The sequence below is a fragment of the Rhinolophus ferrumequinum genome, chromosome 14, assembly GCF_004115265.2.
Source record: "Rhinolophus ferrumequinum isolate MPI-CBG mRhiFer1 chromosome 14, mRhiFer1_v1.p, whole genome shotgun sequence".
Lineage (NCBI taxonomy): Eukaryota > Metazoa > Chordata > Mammalia > Chiroptera > Rhinolophidae > Rhinolophus > Rhinolophus ferrumequinum.
Genome location: NC_046297.1, coordinates 28,110,831 through 28,129,331, shown reverse-complemented (window position 1 = coordinate 28,129,331; position 18,501 = coordinate 28,110,831). Strand labels below are relative to the sequence as shown.

At 35.3% G+C, this 18,501-nt stretch overlaps 1 long non-coding RNA gene across 2 annotated transcripts in view; it reads left to right on the top strand.

Moving 5' to 3' along the window:
* Positions 1-18,501, top strand: part of LOC117034027 (uncharacterized) — a 329,606-nt gene that overhangs the window by 193,021 nt on the left and 118,084 nt on the right. The window contains exon 3 of one of the 2 annotated variants that reach the window (XR_004425001.1): positions 17,617-17,709. The exons of the other annotated variant lie outside the window; for it this stretch is intronic. This is a non-coding gene — a long non-coding RNA (uncharacterized LOC117034027). The remainder of the gene's footprint in view (positions 1-17,616; positions 17,710-18,501) is intronic. 2 annotated transcript variants of the gene reach the window in all.

Here is an 18,501-nt window from a genome sequence, read left to right as displayed (position 1 = left end):
TTCTTTAGTTCTAACTGGTTGTTTTTTATGATTTCTCTATGCTTCTTTATGTTCTCACTAATTTTTGTAAACATTCTTATCATCAGTGTTCAAAACTCTGTTTTTGATAGGTTTGTTACCTCTATTTTATTTAGTTCCAATTCTGGAGGTTTCTTCTCTTCTTTTATTTGTGAAATATTTCTTTGTTTCCTCATTGTGGTTGAATCTCTGTGTTTCCTTTTATGTATTAGATAGATCCCCTAGGTCTCTCAGTCTTTGCTGGGTGGACTTATGTAGTATGTGTCCTTGATAATTGAATTTCATAGTCTCCCTATTCTCCTGTTCATGTGTTCCAGAAGTGTTCCTTGTGTTGTGTGTATTATCCTGTTAAAGTTGAGATTTAATTGCTTTCATCTTGTCAGTAGGTGGGATTGACTCCCAGGCTGACTAGTTGTGAGATTGGCTATGCAAACAATGTATGAGCTGCTGTGTGAGGGTTGACTCCTTAGATGAGGCTTGGCCCCTATGGGCTCTTGTGACTGTAGAGAATTCTCTTTGGGTGTGTCCTTTGTAGGTCAAATCAGGTAATGCTCTGGTTTGGTCTGAAGTTGGCCTCTGGGTGTGTTGATTCTTGTGCCTTTTAGCCTGGGCCCTAGTGAAGGGCAATTTTAGAACAAAGCAAATCACCAAGCACAACAACAACAATGAAAAACCAAATATACTCACATGTAAAAACAACTGACCAACACTTAACACAAACAAACATATCAAAAACACAAAAAACAAAACAAACAAAAGAAACAAAAAAAATAGCAACACTGCCCGCAAAAATATCAATACAGAACAATGGAAAGAAGGAGGAAACAAAGAGCAAGGAAAGGAAAAAAGAAAGGAAGAGAGAGAGAAATGGGAAAAAAAAAAATCATATATATATATATATATGATCACAATAATAATTTTAAAAGCGCCATTTTGGCTTAAGTCACCAAGCTGTCACCAGGTTGTACAAAAACTGCTGTAAAAAAACTCCTCCACATTTTGTGGAGGCAGAACCAGCCACCTGTCACCCAGAGTTACCCTGGCAATGCGGTGCTAGATGAATTGTGGTTGGTAGTTATTACAAAGTCAGTGCAGTTTCTGCTGTCACCTGCACAAATGTGCCAAGAGCACTACAGCCAGCCACCTGGAGGTGGGCTTATGCCTTGTGGACAAGTCTCCTGGTTCTTAGGGCACTTCTTGAGTTAGAGGGTGTGGAGGGTGTGAGATGTCTGAGTAGCTGAAAGCCCAGACCTGCCTCTGCCACCTGCTACTGACCCCTGCATGTGTCAGCAGCAGTAATTGCCCTGCTGGGAGCCACCCAGAAAAGGTGGGGCCTGGGTAGGCAGGTGTTTTTGTCTCCCTGTCCAGCCTCTTTCCTAGGTCACAGCTGCAAATCAGTTTTTTCCAGTTCTTGAGGTCTACAGCTCCTCTGTAATCTGACAGTACCCTCCATTCAGTGTCTAGTTGATTGGGTGTGATTGGGGGTAGGAGCCCAGGTATGGAGTTTTCTCTGCTTTCTCTCTGACCAAGAGAGCCCAGCTTTAGTTCTCAGCTGAGGTTTCTGCCTCAAATGCTGGGCACCGCTGTCCTATACGGCTGAGCTCTCGGCAGGATTGTCGGGTGCAGGAAGGGAGTTCACAGCCTAGATGCTGTGATCTCTGGTTTGCGTCCTATGGCCGGCCCCTCATCTCCACAGCCACAGATGCAGGCCACATCTCTATACCTCTCCCTTCTCTCTTCTCCCACTAGCCCTGTTTGCCCACCGTCAGGTAATCCTCATGTGAGTCTCTTAGCAGTTCAATGGGATGAGCAGAGAATCCTTTGACGAGTTATAGATGTTTAATTTGTGGTAACTTCTAGGGAGAACTCAAGAAGCCCACCCCACTGCCAGCATTTCTATGATGTCACCAGAAACTAATCTTGACAACACCATGATATTGAACTACTAACATCCCCAATTGTGAGAAAATAAATTTTTGTTGTTTAAGCTTTGCAGTCTATGGTATTTTGTTATGGCAGCACTAGCACTAATAAACCTCTCCCTCCACATAAAACTTTTAATAAAAAGAGAAAAAGATGATCACAGGTAAAACTGTATTATATTTGCCAAGCTCCATTGGAGAACACAAGCAACAATTCCACGGAAAAATTCCAGCATATGGAAATCATGAGTGATAAATGGGACGTGGAGGATAGTTTAAAAAAAAAAAAAAAAGAAAAGAAAAGAAAAGAAAAAGAAAGAAAAAAGCTTCCAAGATTTAGAATGAAAGAACTCATAAGAAGGTTAAAAAGGAAAAAGAAAAGAAAAGCAATCCTTAAGGCTACAATAATATAGTGTAATATAGTGACACAGGTAACCCTATAATCCTATGGTAACAAATTTGAGAGAAAAATAGATTATTTTAAGAAAATTAAAATTTATCAAATTGTACTGCAAAGAGGTTAGAAAATTTGAATAATGTAATGATACTAGAATAAAAAAGGACAAATACAAAAGGTAAGAGTGAGCCTTGAGAGAATAAAAATTAGTTCAACATCTAATGAACTGGAGATTATACAAAAGATAGTTGGCATATATTTCAGATAAGAATGTTATTAACATATGGCTATAACTAAGTTTGATTTAAGAATATAGACATAATCATTCTAATTATAATGTTAGTAAATTTAATCAGAGGTTATATCAGAAAAATGATATTGCAAACCAGGTAGGAATACAGAGATTACTCAATTATAAACATATTAAAATAGAAAAGAGAAAAGTGAGGTTAATGTAATCCCCAACCTGGAAAATTAATATGATGTCATAAAATACAGCATTAGGCCAATTCAACCTAAGAATGCATCTTAAAAGTCTTAATTAAAACACTAGATAATAAAATAAAAATGTATGTAACAAAGTAATTATGTAATATGATCAAGAATTTAAATTTAAGCATGAATAAATGGTTCAACTTTACATAACGTATTTTCATTACTTATTTATTATAATAGGAAAAAAAACCACCCACCTAACTCTCAAAATCACATTTGATAACATTACATTACTACTTTGTTTAAAGACAATTAAATCAGGACTAGATTAAAAATACTTAGACATTGTAATGGTGTTTTCCTGAAGCAGATAGAAAATATATTAAATGGTAAAATACTAAAGAAGCTATTATTAAAATTAATACAACTCAGGTGAGAGTCTTATCTCCAGTATGAGTAGTACTGGATTATTTTGGAGATCCTCACTAGTAACAGTCCCTAACGAATAATACAAACACTATATCAGATAGGAGACACAATTATTTATTTTCACATACATTATTACATACCTAGAAGATCAAATGCTCAACTAAAAAGCCTCTGGACTTGTTTTAAACAATTTGTAAAATAACTATCTAAAATATAAATATACAACCAATAGTTTTTTTTATGTTAATGATAAGTGACAAAACATAAATTTATTTCCAATAATGACCAACATGCTACAAATACTTGAAAATAAATTTAACTGAAAATGTATAATATAAGGCTTACAATAAAGCTTAAGTTTTAGATCATGAATTTAAAATGAAACCTTCCTGTTAAGTTTTCTGATATTCTCTTGCAAAATTCAGGTGTTCAGGTATAAGAATGAAAAAAAATGTAGATCGAATTTCACTAAAAATGTGCTTTTACAATGTAAGCTAGAGAGTTAAGATTGTGGGAGACTTTTGCAGGGAAGTTATTATCATGCTACTCCAGAGTTAAGAGAAGTGATAACGATCCTGACTGAGAGATTAAAAGAAAGTATGTGTGTGTGTGTGTGTGTGTTGTGTGGAGAGAAAAAGAGAAAGGTAGAATTAGAGAGAGAGAGAGAGAGAGAGAGAGAGAGAGAGAGAGAGAGAGAGAGAGAGAGAGAGAGAGAGAGAGAGAGACTTTTAAATGTTTTTCCCAATCGGTAGCTTGTCTTTTCATCCTCTTTTGCAGAAGAAGTCTTTAATTTTGATGAGCTCCAATTTGTCATTTTTTCTTCTATGCATTTTCTTGTTTTATTTCAGTAGCTGGAACTCTCAGTATTATGCTTAAGAGTGGTGAGAGCAAAATTCCCTGCATTACTTCTGACCTTACAAACAACACATTATGTGGCACACTAGATATGAGGTTTCCTGTTAAGTGCTCTTTAACAGGTTATTTTTCCTGTATTCTAAACTTGCCAGGAGTTTTTATAATAAATGGGTGTGGGATTTTGTCAAAGCTTTTTGTGTCAAATAATATTTTCCTTCTTTAACCTGTTGAAATGGTGTATTCCGTTGATTGATTTTCAAATATTGATCCATCTTTACATACCTGAAATAAATCCCACCTGGCTGCAGTATATTATGCTTTCATACACTATTGAATTCAATATTTTTAAAGGATTTTTGTATAAACTCATGAGTGATATAGACTTGTAGTTTTCTTTTTTGGTGTTCTTTTAATTTGTTTTGATGTCAGGGTAGTATTGGTCTTATAAAATTAATTGGGAATTGTTTTCTCCTCTTCCATTCTTTGAAAGATAGTGTGTAAAATTAATATTAATTCCTTGAGTATTTGGTAAAAGTCTCTAGTGAAACTATTTGATCCTGGAGACTTCTTTCTTAGAAGATTTTAAATTACAAATTTTATTTATTTACTATTTACAAGATTATTCAGGTTATCTATTTCATTTTGACTGAGTTTTTAACTTTGCAATTAAAAAAATTAGATTATTACTTCTATGTTGTTTAATGTGAATTTTAAGTTATTAGTAGCATTTCCTTATGATATTACTGGTTGTAGGATGTATGGTACCCCCATTGTGTACCTGATATTAGTGATCTATGTCTTTTATCTTTTTTATCTTTGTAAATATTACTAGAGGTCTGTTTTAATTGATTTTTCTATGAACCCACTTTTTAGTTAATTTTCTCCATTTGTCTTGTTTTACAATTTCACTTATTTTTTTTTCTTCTGCTTGTTTTAGTTTTAACTTGCTCTTCTTTTCCTAGTTTCTAAAAGTAGGAGCTGAAATTATTAAGTGGAGATCATTCTGCTTTTGTGATATAACAGTTTAATGCATATATTTTCCTCTTAGCTTTATATGCATCACACTAATTTTAATATAATTTGTTTTCATTTCATTCAGTTTTATGTAGTTTCTGTTTTCTTTGTGAATTTTTAACACACATATTACTAAGAAGTCTAGGGTTAATTTCTAAATATTTAGATATTTTTTCTTGTTGCCTTGCTTTATTGATGTATTGTTTGATTCCAATCAGTATATAGACCATTTTGTGTATGATTTCAATTCTTTAAATGTCTTAAGGTTATATTTTTGACATATTATATATATATATATATATATATATATATATATATATATACACACACACACATATACATATATATACACATATATATGTATATATACATATATGTGTGTGTGTGTATATATATATATGCATATTTATTTATTTATTTTATTTTTTTGTGTATGTTCCATGTCCACTTGAAAAGAATGCTTAATCTGATGTTGTTTGGTGGCTGTCCTATAATGCTCATGTTGATTAGTTCTTCTACATCCTTGCTTATTTTTTGTCTAGTAGTTCTATCAATTGCTGAGAATTCTTAACACGATTATGGATGACTTTCTTCTTTTAGTTCTATTGGTTGGGATTTAGGATTGCTATATCATCTTGGTGGATTGATTCTTTTATCATTATGTGATGCCCATCTTATTGGCTAGTAATTTTCTTTGCTCTGAAATTTATTTTATATCCATTTCTGATTTTTATAAAAATTAATATTTGTAAGGTATTTCTTTACAATCCGTTTACATTCAACCTACCTATGTTGTTAAGTTTGAAAAGATTTTCTCATAGCATGTTGTGTCATTTTTTTTATCCATTCTGCCAATCATTGTTTTATAATTGATGCATTTAGAACATTGGTATTTACAATAACTATTGAGGTTTTATGGCTTTACTTTTTAATGCATTATTCATTTTCTGTTTGATCTCTCTGTTTCTTGTCCCTCTGTTTTTTTATTGTTATTATTATTTTCCTATTTTACTGTGGGTGACTTGAAGCTTTATAAGAGTTCCATTTTGAATTATGCATAATATTTTTGAGTTATTGCTTTGTATAGTTTTTAATGCTTGCCATATATATATATATATGTATATACATATATATGTATATATATATGTATATACATATATATATATATATATATATATATATATATATATATATATTTATCACAGCCTATTGGTGTCAATGTTTTATCATTTAGAGATAGATCCCCTTAACATTCACACTTTTAAAATATAAGTATTTTATTTCCTGTACCACATTAGATGCCATCCATTATCAATTTTTATTTGACCTTAAATTATGATTAAAAATCCTCATAAAATTAGAGTCTATTATATTTACTAAAGTCTACTATATTTACTTTACTAATTCTTTGTTTTTTTCTGAAATTCCCCATCAGCTATATAATATTTGGTGGTGTTTGGAGATCCTCCTTTAGCCATTCATTCCTTAAGGGTAGTTATGGTAGCAATAAATTCTCTTAGTTTTCCTTCCTTTGAGAATGTCTTTATTACCTGCATGACAACCTACTTTTCAGCCTGTGAAAAATGTTGTGCCATTTTCACTTGTTTACTATGGTTTCAGATGAGAAATCTGCTATCATTTGAATTGTGTTCCTTTATAGTTAATAAAATGAATCATTTCTTTTTAGAAATTTTTAAGATTTTTCCTTTATCTTTAAATTTAGTATTCAGAAATTTAATTGTGATGCACTGTAATAGTATTTTTTTTTCGTATTTAGAATTTTCTCAGCTTCTGGAATCATAGGTGTCTCTTGCCCAATATGGAAAGTGTTCAGCCATTACTTCAGCAGTTACATTTTTTAGTTCTACACTCTTTCTCCTTTCCTCCTGGGATTCTAATGGTACTAATAGTAAATGATTTTTGCTCCCCAAAGACTTCTGAGGCTCTGTTCAGTCTATTTTCTTCAGTTGTTTAGAATCTATGTTTTGTCATGTGTTCTTATTGTTGAGTCCATCCAACAACATATTTTGTTTTGGTGATTTTATTTTTTATTTCTGTAATTTCTTATTTGTTCTTTTTAAAATCTTCTATATTTATTTTCTTTGTTTTTCTTCAATTTTTCAAAAGAATTTGTAATCAAATATTTAAGCATTTCATGGTTACTTTCAAATTCTTGTCAGATAATTTCAATTTCTGATTCATCTTGATATTGGTATCAGTTTATTCAAATTTTTGTTTTTCTGTATCTTGGTTTGATAAATGAGGTTTTACTTATCCTGGGCATTTATAGCTATTATGTAAAGAAACTCTTGATAGTATTTAAACTTGTACTTCATTTAAAAAAAAAAAATCTGTGTCTCTGACTCAATCCCTGCTGGTGCCCTCTGCAGAGATAGCAGTTGCCTCCTTGGGCCACCATTTGTTGCTGAACAAACTTTTGACATTGGAGAAGGTAGAAAAGTGACTTGGCTGGGTCTTTTTATGCCACTGAGTAAAGTGCTGCTGTTGCTGTCAATAGTAGATGAGGTCATCCACCAATACCCCAGTCATGACTGCGATAGTCAGGCTTCACTGTTGGCACTGATGTTGATGAACAGACCACTGCCAGTGTCATGTTTGTGACATCAACCAGGTCAGCCAGGGGTTTATCAGGTGGGTGGCCTGTAGGTCAGACCATCCTCCCAGCCAGATATTAAGCGTGGCCAGCAGTGAGGCTTCACCCCTGTTCTGCTCCCAGGGATGGGGCCACCACAAGGGCAACAGTGTGAATGATGACATTCATCCCAGGTTTCTGTTGGCCTTCCCTCTCTTGATCCTTTGTCTAGAGAAAGCAGGTTTTCCTTCTTCTTTTTAAAAATTCTGTAGGTTTCTTTGACACCCACTCTAGTATATGTGAAAGATAAAAAAAATAATCAAATTTACCACATGGTTATTCCTCAAGTATGAGTTCTCTAGCCAATCAATTGTCTTTTCTACCACTAAATTTCATACTCATTGTATGGTTTTCTGTTAAATAATTTCCAGGATAGTTCATTTTATTTAGAGGAAAAAGCAAGGGAAAGTAAGTCAATACTACCTTTTCTTGAATCAGAATGAGTGTAATTTTTGAGATGGCTTTGTTCTAAAAAATTATATACAGAGAGTGCCAAAAAAATGTATACAGATTTTAAGAAAGGAAAACTGTATTAAAATTATAATACTCAATATATACAGATAACAAAAGATGAATACAAGTCGATGTTTGACTTCTGCACTTAAAAGAAGTGCTCAAAATGGTTACCATCAGCATCCATAGACTTCTGATTGTGGTGAACTACTGCTTGAGCAACGTTGACCAAAGTGTCCACTTGTATACATTTTTTTGGCTCTCCCTATATATATGTATAATATAAATTATATACATTTATTATTTACTCATTTATATACAAAATTATATTTAAATTATTTATTTAATTATGTTTCTTTATTTGAAGGTTGTTCACATATGTAAAATCATTTAATGCTTTCATTGCCAAGAGATTTAATATATGACTATGTATGTGTTAGTGCTAAAAGAACTGAGGCATTAATGAATGGTCTTGCCTAATTCCCCCCTGTTGCCTTATACCCATTCCTTCTTCCTTGTCACAGTTGCCTAGTAGGGATTATTTATGAGCATAAACAATGACTTTATGCATAACCTATGTTTGAATAAATCACTTTTGAATATTTTTCATGAGGTACTAATGCAATAGTTAGCATGGGAAACATTTTAAAAGTCCAAATTAACATTAGAAAATATAAACTCTAGTCCTGACTGGTAGTAAGAAAGTGTGATCTGAGCATGTCATCCATCAGCTGGGCTCCAATTCCTTGTACTTACTTAAAGTAATTGGTCTATGATATAATTGCCTGTGACCAAGCACATTCAAAGCACAGAATTTTAGTTTAAAAGGAATCAAGTATCAGTCATTCAACCTTAGTCCTTAGGGCAAGTAAAATATGCCACCATGAATCATAAAATAGTAGTATTAAGTGTTTACTGTGCTTATGGCACATTTAAGTACGTTCACATATCTTTTAATTTACTCCTTTATGAGACGTGCATCATTTTTATTCCTATCTTACAGTAAAAAATACAATATGGGCAGATATTAATAACTTCCAATTTCTATTGAACACTAAAATTTAGGATGTTGGATTCCAGATTCCATGGTCTGAAACATTATAACAAACACTGTCTGGTATTGTACACTACACAAATGACTTATTTTCTATTTAATATAATACCATGAAGCAGGATTTACTCATTTATAGAACAAGAAGATTGGATTAGATTATGCCTCCTAAATCAGTTTTAGCATTCCTTCTTCCTGACTTCTCACTGCCTCTGGCTTTTCCCCACCTCCACCCTCAGTTCTATTATTTATGTGACTCTTAACATGTCTTTTTGTTTTCTTTGCTTGTATAATAACTTTTAAGAATCATTGACTTAGTGTAGGAAAGGACTTTAAACATGTAGGACCAAATTCTTACCTACTTCCATATCCTCAATTATTGCCCACCTCATTATGAGTTTGTAAATTTATAAGAAATTTGAACATACATCCTCTTAGTATGCACTTAGAATGCCTGTTGGAGGCATGCTTACATGAAGTTTTATGTTTTAAAAGCCTATCTCTCCCTGTAATTGGTTAGGCTAGTTTGTTAGTATGTCAAAAATGTTTTATTTTAAACTCAATTTCTATGAGCATTTAGTTTTGAGGCTTATGGTAACTGTTTCTCTTGTTTCTATACTAATGCAGAAGTCATACGAGTATTCCATAACTTTCTAAGTTTTATTCTATTCATTCTGAAAATTTACATATTGCTCTACCTGGTCATATCATTAGCAGGATAATCTTCAGAATTATGAAAGATAGTCATAAACTACTTCAGCATTTTAAGTTTAGTGGAAAAATTTGTGTTTCCTTTACAGAAAACCTGTGGTTTTGAACACTTAGAATTTTTTTAATGCTAATATTCATTTTCTCAGTGGAGAATAGCATAAATAATATTATACTTCATAATATTATCATAATGCTTAATATTATAAAACACTTTTTAATAATACTGGAAACAACATATTGTGTTCTTTCTTGTTGATAAAGTTTAATCACTTAGCTGAATGAGAATCATTGCTTGTCATTGTTTCACATATGCATAAAAATATTCAAATTTCTTTCTAGACATTATTTCCAGACTATGCACACAATTTGGATGAGTTGTAATATAAAAACAATTTAACTTCAAAACAGATACAATATATTATTATAAGTTTAGAGGCTAAAATTATATTCCATCATATCATAAAATACACAGGCTAAGTTAATTTGTATTGTGTGATCAAAATGCATGTAATTCTTCAGATTTTCTACATCCTGGAAAAATAAAACAGGGAGGATTATTCCTTGACTGAAACTGATTTATAACATCTGTATATGATATATATTCCCTTCATTTTCCTTATAGAGAATATAAAATGTAAGGTGTCTGACTAAACACAGAAAAACACTGTATCTTAGAGTGAACTGGTAAATAGTTACAGATGGAAGTAAAGCATAATGCCAGCCCTCATGCTTCTGAGCAAAATAATTTCCACTGGATTTTTGTTTGAATTTTAGAATTTATTTTTTAAAAAATGATTTTAAAAAATACTTCAATTTAGCATGGAAGATATAGCTCTCATTAAATCTCCAGGGAGCAACTACAGTTGCTCTCTGTAAGTCACTGTTTAATTATTCTCTGTGTTGCTCCCAGACCATAAGAGTGTTTACCAATAAGATAAAAGTCTCAGGAACTAAGAGGAAGGTAATATTTTCTGCATTCATTTTTATTATCTTTTTAAATATCAGGTCTGAAATCAGGTTCTGTTTTGATTTTTGCCTCACAGCCTAATAAGTATTGGTTAGATTTGTAATTAGCAAAACTGGGTCAAGTACAGAGTGACTTGGCAACAGCTAGGTGAATGTTGGTACTTGTCGCGAGCGCCTGTAAGGCAGTCACCACCCTTCAGTTTCTTCCTGAAAGTCAAGGGTACCCCTCAGCAGGGCCCCACGTTCCTGCATGGTACTCATAACATGAGTGGGGAACAAAGTCCCGGCACACAGGTTCCGATAGAGTGAGTAACACAGCTTTATTTGGGAATCAATGTACCTCCAGATACCAATGCTCTCATAAACACAGAAGGTTATACAGAATAGAATAGAATTTAATAACAAACCAAGTCCCAGAGTCAATTGAGGTGGTGAAGGTCCATGGTCTGGGAGAGATGACTGGGCCCATGATAGGTTTGAGGCAAGCTGGTCTTGCAAGGAAGAGCTTTGGAGAGTCCAAGAATATCGCGGCTTGCCACTTGCAGATGACTCTGTCAGATAATGTCTGGCTGAGAGCCTCCCCAGAGTCTTAGCTGAGCACGCAGTCAGACTGCTCACAGCATTGCTCTGGAGTTCTGCTGTTATCCTCTTTTTCTTGGACTTGTTTACTTCTTAGGTGATAACCAGAAGTGGTTTGCCAGGAATTGTTTATCTCTTAGGTGATAACTAGATGTTAACACCAGGAGATTTTTTACCTCTTAGATGATAACAAGAAGTTGTTTTGGTGAAGGTGTTTATCACTCAATTTTGTTATGCTAAGTTTCATACAAAAACATCTTTTTTATTTCACTCTTATCAGTCTCAAACATATGTGGCCATAGCCCTGTCCCTACTAGTAAACAACTTGTTTTGCAAACCTCAATCCAACATATATAATACATTTTATATGCTCTATACATGCCATACCCTGATTTCTGAAATGTTATAAAGAAACATTGAGGAAATCACAATTATTGTGTTTTAGCAAAAAGTTTACCTGTGCAACAGGTGCATTTTATATATTTCAGCAAATACCATCCAAAAATAATACATATCATAAAAAGCAAAATTTCTTCAAGTCCACTCCCAACATTTCCAATGATGAAATTCCAGGTATTGCGAAAGAAATACAAGGGTTATATGTACTCCATAAGCAAGAACAAGTGTGTAGGTGCAGGGATCTTTTAATGAGTCCCCAAAGGAACAAGGTGTACTTAATTCAGTGGCTATGCCTTCCTTGGATAACCCTGCATTCATGGTATCAACCAATGCCTGTATTTTGGTTGTATGTGCCTCCAATTCATGGAGGTATTTAATGGTGTTATCATGAGTGGTCTTTAGGGCATCCAAATTTTGATGAATAGCTTCCTTGACTGTGGTGGAATTAATCCAAGGAATTGGTTTTCTAGTATCTGCCACCATGGGTGGAAAGAAGTGGTATGATAAATGTTTATTAGTAGAAGTCATGTAACTATGACCATTAAAAGTAATATTAATAACATTCAAAACATGTATGCAAGCTGTAAAGGTTAAATTGTTATTTGACATGGCTGTGTGATTAAAATAGAATAACTGAGATATGTTTCCTGTACACAAAATCCATGCACCATCACCAAGCTCTTTTCAAGTGTTGGGGTTTCAATTTGTATCATAGGAATATCAGAAAAGGTAACTGTCGGAGCCTACCGACGAGACGAACGGTCCTGAAGTGGGGAGCTAGGATTGAGAAAAAAGAAGACAGGAGACAAAGATGGGATCGGGAGGGCAAGCAGTTCTCATTAGACTGCTGCACCTGCTTTATTGTACAGCTCTCTTTTATGTGCACAAAGACAGGGAGGTTACATCAGAAGACTGAGACAGCAAATGTAAAGTAACCTTGTAGTGTCTAATGTTAGGCCTTGACTGTCCTCCAAGCTTTAGATAAATGCCTGTTCCCAGGACAGATGGCTTCTACTTGTTTCTTTAGTTTAGATAAGTTCCCCTTGGGAATTCTCTATTTGTGCCTCCTGATTAATCAAGTCCCTGCTTAGACTTCTTCTATTCATTTTAACTCTTTATGTATCAGCAATGCATTAGCTCCCCTCAATTCCCCTTTTTTTATTTTTTGAGATCATGCCTGGCTTAGGCGGTTGGTACAGACATGTCCATTTACCCGTCATAGGAGACCATTCCTCTAGCGAACGGTTCCTCTCTTAGGTTATGTACATTCTTACCAAATCCTTACCCGTCTTTGGCTACCGATCTCCTTAGGGATTAGACAGAGGTGTTTGTCTTTTTGGTTTGGCAGCCATACTGAGTTTTATCTTACGGATTTCTCCATAAATATCTGTGACTGTCCTTGTCACAGTCTTGAAGATACAGGGGAGGAGGCATATTATCAAGAGGATCACCACAAGGGGAACCAAAAAAGGGGCCATGATTTTAAGCATAGAAGAGTATGAGGGAAATACATTATGAAAGCTAGAAACAAGTTTGTTAAGCATATCAGCTACATCAGTATTTAACGGGGAAGCTTTTTGTAGAGTCAGGACCTCTTTATGAAATTGAACAAGATCAAGAGTAACATTTTCATGATGCCAAATGCCTAACAAATGTTTCTTAATTTTTTCCCAAGGTGTTTTAGACTGATTGTATTGTTTTGCTGTCACACAGATCCAGGTGTAATCTGCATGACAAGACAATCTTGTCTTTACCTTTAGGGCTTGTACTTCATCACCCATCCAAAACACCATTTCATATAAGGCATCAATCTTGGCATTTAGTTTTTGGTCTATGAGGTCTTGTGTGTCTAAAGCAATGGATACGTTTTTAGATAGTTCATTAACATAAGTAGCAGTTTGTACAGACTGTGATAGAGAAACAGCTGGTGTTACAGAGGAAGCTATGATCATGATTAGTGCAGTTACACAAGCTATAATAAGTCCTAGTGCTCGAACAGGTCGCGAGAGAGCCGTCTCTAGCTTAACCAACACTTGATATCCCCTATCTGAATACCACTCCCCTGTTATATTAACAGGTAACATCACAAAGGAAGGTTAGTGTAATACCATAACACTTTGGTTTTTGGGGAGTCAAGTGACACAACTACTGATTTTACAATTGTTACAAGTGACATTGAACTGAGAATCTTTTACAACATTAATAATAATACTGTCAATCAACAATACATGTGGGGGCTTAACACAAGCAGTAGTATTTTGTTGTCTAATGGTAAGGTTACCGCTACTATCTGCGAATGCTGCGGGTTGTAATGCCCCTGCTATTTTCCAAATATGATGTTGAGGATAAGAGGCAGTCCACCATAGCCCTGCTACTACTCCCAAGTGTCCAGGAAATTGGTTTGTCGCATTTCCTCCGGGCCAGTCAATAAAAGATCTATTAAAACCTGGGACGGGATATCTCCAGGCTTTGATGTAGCAGTCTCTCCACAAAACGGCTTTGTTGCTTGTACGAGTCTCTCTTTCACACGGGTCAATTGTAGGTGGAGGAGTTTCAGGGACGTAGGCCCAATATGTGGTTTCATCAGCTGAGCTCAGGATCATTAAAGCTCTGAGCAGGGTCTACAGCAAAACGCACCAGCCTTTCCGGTAGCCATCGCGGTCCTCCATCACTCTGTGAATAAACACAAACATGCCCTTGTCCCCAAATTAGGACTGGGTCTGGCCCGTGCCACTGATTATCGAGTGGATCATTTCATTGGCCAAATATAGTTCATATAACAGTTAACATTTACTTGAAGTGATTGTCATTTTAAATCTGTCATGACAGAGGGCTTTATTTTCTCCCCCCTGAGAGACTATAATTTCATGTGAACAGAAACACTTTACAGTAGAAAATTCATATATTTTCCCTATTATGAATAAATCCACCAAAATTGATATAATATTGTCAAATTTTCAACATACCTCATTATTTCTTATCAAACCCATTATTTGTAGGTATTGTAAACCAAGACAAATAAAGTTCACTTCCCCCAAACTGTCTACAACTTACTACATACTCTCAAGTTTAGCTTTTACTATCTCCTTTCATATTTTGGCACAACCAGACGTTTTTACTTTAAGACAAAACTACTCTCTTTCCCCCCTTTTTTTTTTTTTTTTCCCTTACTTATTACCAGTCAACTGCCTTTCCTCTGCCCTCTTGCTTTTTAGGCAACACTAAAACTTTCAACACAATCTTTAAGGTGGTTTTCTTTCAGTAATCCAGAGTATATTGAGTCATTTCATGTGTGTTTAACCATCCTGAAATACTACACTTTAAAAATGGCAATTTTCTTAATTGGCTCAAAAACAGTATGGCTTGGTTTTACTTGGTAAAGTTAATATGATTTAAAATATATATATGTTTATATATACACATACACACACACACACCCATTTTTACTCAAGGGAAAAAAATACTTTAAAGACATGCCAATTTAAAAAGGCATCAAAGTAAAAAAATTAAAGCAAATACAAAAAATAAAAAAGTAAGGTGGAGAGATCCACTGGTACCTTAGAGGTCCCATGAACGTCATAATATCCCTGTAAACGATCCCTCACCTTTTCCCAAGTTTCTATATCTAAAGTTCCTTCCTCAGGAAAGCAAGGACATACTTGTTCTACAAATTCTAGAAATCTAAGCAACTGTGCTTCACTGGTTTTTACTCCTCTAGCTTTTAGCATGCTCTTCAACATATGGGTAAACAGCCGTTTACTGTTTCCCTGTCCCATAATTTATTACTCCCGACTATGGTATCTCACCGCACCCCTTACCTGTTTCGACGCGCGTCTCAATTCCGTGCGGTGTCCTTCACTTTATCCCCAGTATTCAGGTCCCTGTTCGGGCGCCACTTGTCGGAGCCTGCCAACGAGATGATCGGTCCTGAAGTGGGGAGCGAGGATTGAGAAAAAAAAAGACAAGAGACAAAGATGGGATCGGGAGGGCAAGCAGTTCTCATTAGACTGCTGCCCCTGCTTTATTTTACAGCTCTCTTTTATGTGTACAAAGACAGGGAGGTTACATCAGAAGACTGAGATAGTAAATGTAAAGTAACCTTGTAGTGTCTAATGTTAGGCCTTGACTGTCCTCCAAGCTTCAGATAAATCCCTGTTCCCGGGACAGATGGCTTCTACTTGTTTTTTAGTTTAGATAAGTTCCCCTTGGGAATTCTCTATTTGTGCCTCCTGATTAACCAAGTCCCTGCTTAGACTTCTTCTATTCATTTTAACTCTTTATGTATCAGCACTGCATTAGCTCCCCTCAGGTAACTTCTACAGGTTGCATAGTGAAGTAAATAGATGAAGTGAAAGGATGAACAAGATCTCTAGGAACGTAATAGACTTGTAGATAAAAGGGTATTTCAAGGGGAACAAATGTTCGTCCCTGAATTGTGACAGGTGTAGTATAAGAGTTATAGAAAAGTACTGAAGCTGTATCTATTAGTTCTATTAGATTGATCTGACATTCACCATTGGCTGTACAGCCAGATGGCCTGGAATAATCCATTTCTAACAGAGAAGTGCTCCAAGAATTAGCAGATGCAATACCATAATTAAGGAGTCTCTGAATGTCAGCATAGGCAAGCTGCAGCAAAGTGTACATTTTATCACAGTGTCCTCTTAGCTGGTTTTCTAAGTATTGGGATCTAAAAAAAATTTGTTTTCACTGCTCATGTTGTTCTTGTAGTACATGTAATGCTATTGCTCTCCTCATAATCTTCATAATCCTCATCATGATAATCATCATAAACATTCTCCTCCTCTTCTCCAGGTACCCACCAAAAGTTACAGATTAAATTGGTAAAGCTCTTGTAAGATTCCAGTATCAATTGGAAGCATGTAGAATTAGGGCTGAGACTATATGATTCAATTTGGGTAGTATCAATGTCTATGCCAAAAGATGTGTCATTATATTATATAGAGCCTTTGTGAATTTTAAAAGTTTCTGCATCCTCTAGGTCTTGTAAGTATACTGAAAAGTGAGATGTTATATTATTAAAATCCTGATTTAGTACAATAAGCCAATTGTGTACATTCTATCAGTGCATCCTTGCATGTTTGAACAACTTGTCTTTGTGGTGTTTGGTGTGCAAATTCTCTCCATCCCCTGGCAGTCTGCAGTCTTTACAATATAACCTGTGTGCATCTGTCCTGTATGTATCTGACAGACAGCAATAGGATTGAACCTTGAGCCATAATAGAGTCTGTGCTCCTCTGTTAAAATATGTACTCAAAAGCCTAGAAATATTACACAGAATGTATTCAGGAATATGTTCCTCTAATCCTGGTGCTGGAAGGAGAGTGGCACCTGTGAGTATCCTGTATGTTGCTCTAACAGGTGGTAATAAAGTAAGGGGAGATGGAGCTTCAGTATGAGTTGTAGCAGAGATTGTGTTATTAATAGGGTCTATACCTGCGAGTATAAGGAGGGTGGATAGAAGTTTCTGAAAGCATGTGTTCTAATAGTGGAACTGCATAATGACTAGGAGTAGGTAATTCAGGTCTAGCAAGCAATATTTCAGGGTTATGTTTTCTCCGATGCTTAAGAAGCAACTGACAAATACATGTACTAAAAGCCAAGCAAATCCTATTTCCATATTCAGTTTGATGTCTAGCCATAAGCTGTATGCTTGAACAAATTTATATCGGTAAGTCCTTATGCACTTTCATTAAGGTCCCATTCCTTACAGGCGTGAGAAGATCGAATCTATGCATCCAAGAAGAGTCTTCCTGCGGTCCTCATCTAGAGCCACAATGTTTCCAGAAGACACAAGATATAATTGGTAAACTTTACAGTCAGCCCCTGCAGTGGTGTTATCCTGAAAGCATTTTCTAGTCCCAGAAATGGTGTAGTGTCCGGTCAAAATATGGCCATGTAGATTAGGATCAAATAAACAAGAAAGCTGAAAACTATGCAAGTGAATCTGCAAGGTGAAATCATTTGTGATAGGGGTAAAGTTAATTAGGGTTTGATTTATTCCTGTAATCCCCTTCTAATTTCCCTATTATGTGTTCTTCTACCCAAAATGTAGTTTCTCAGATTCCTAGTTGTCGTGTGGAGTGGACTTGTGGGATCTCAGCTCCTGCTCCCCACATAAGAATGCAGGATGTGGCTAGGCCAAAAAGGAATACCCACGGAGACATAGGTAGGGGAGTCATACGACTATAGTCTCACTGGAGGCTAGATTCACACTATATGCAACCTGCTGTCCACTTTTCTGCCTGCCAACCGACCGACTTGCTAGCTGCAATCCGCCTCTCTGCAATCTGCAATCCACACTCCGCCGATTGCTAGCTTAGCCACCATCTTCTTGCTAGCCCCCATTTTTCTGTTAGTGTAGCCATGGCAGTTATATTAATGGCCAATGGCTCACTGGTTACAGCTGACAGCCAACTAGCCACTGCTGATGGCCATCCAATCACAGTTAATGGCCATTTACTACCTGAACCAGCACCTTTCCATGTGAGGCCGAGAGCCTGGAAACTGTACTCCTGGCTCTGTCCCCACACTAGTTATAATTTCATCTTCTGTCCAATGTTTTGGTTCTAAAGGTCCAACGCATTGTCTGGTTTTG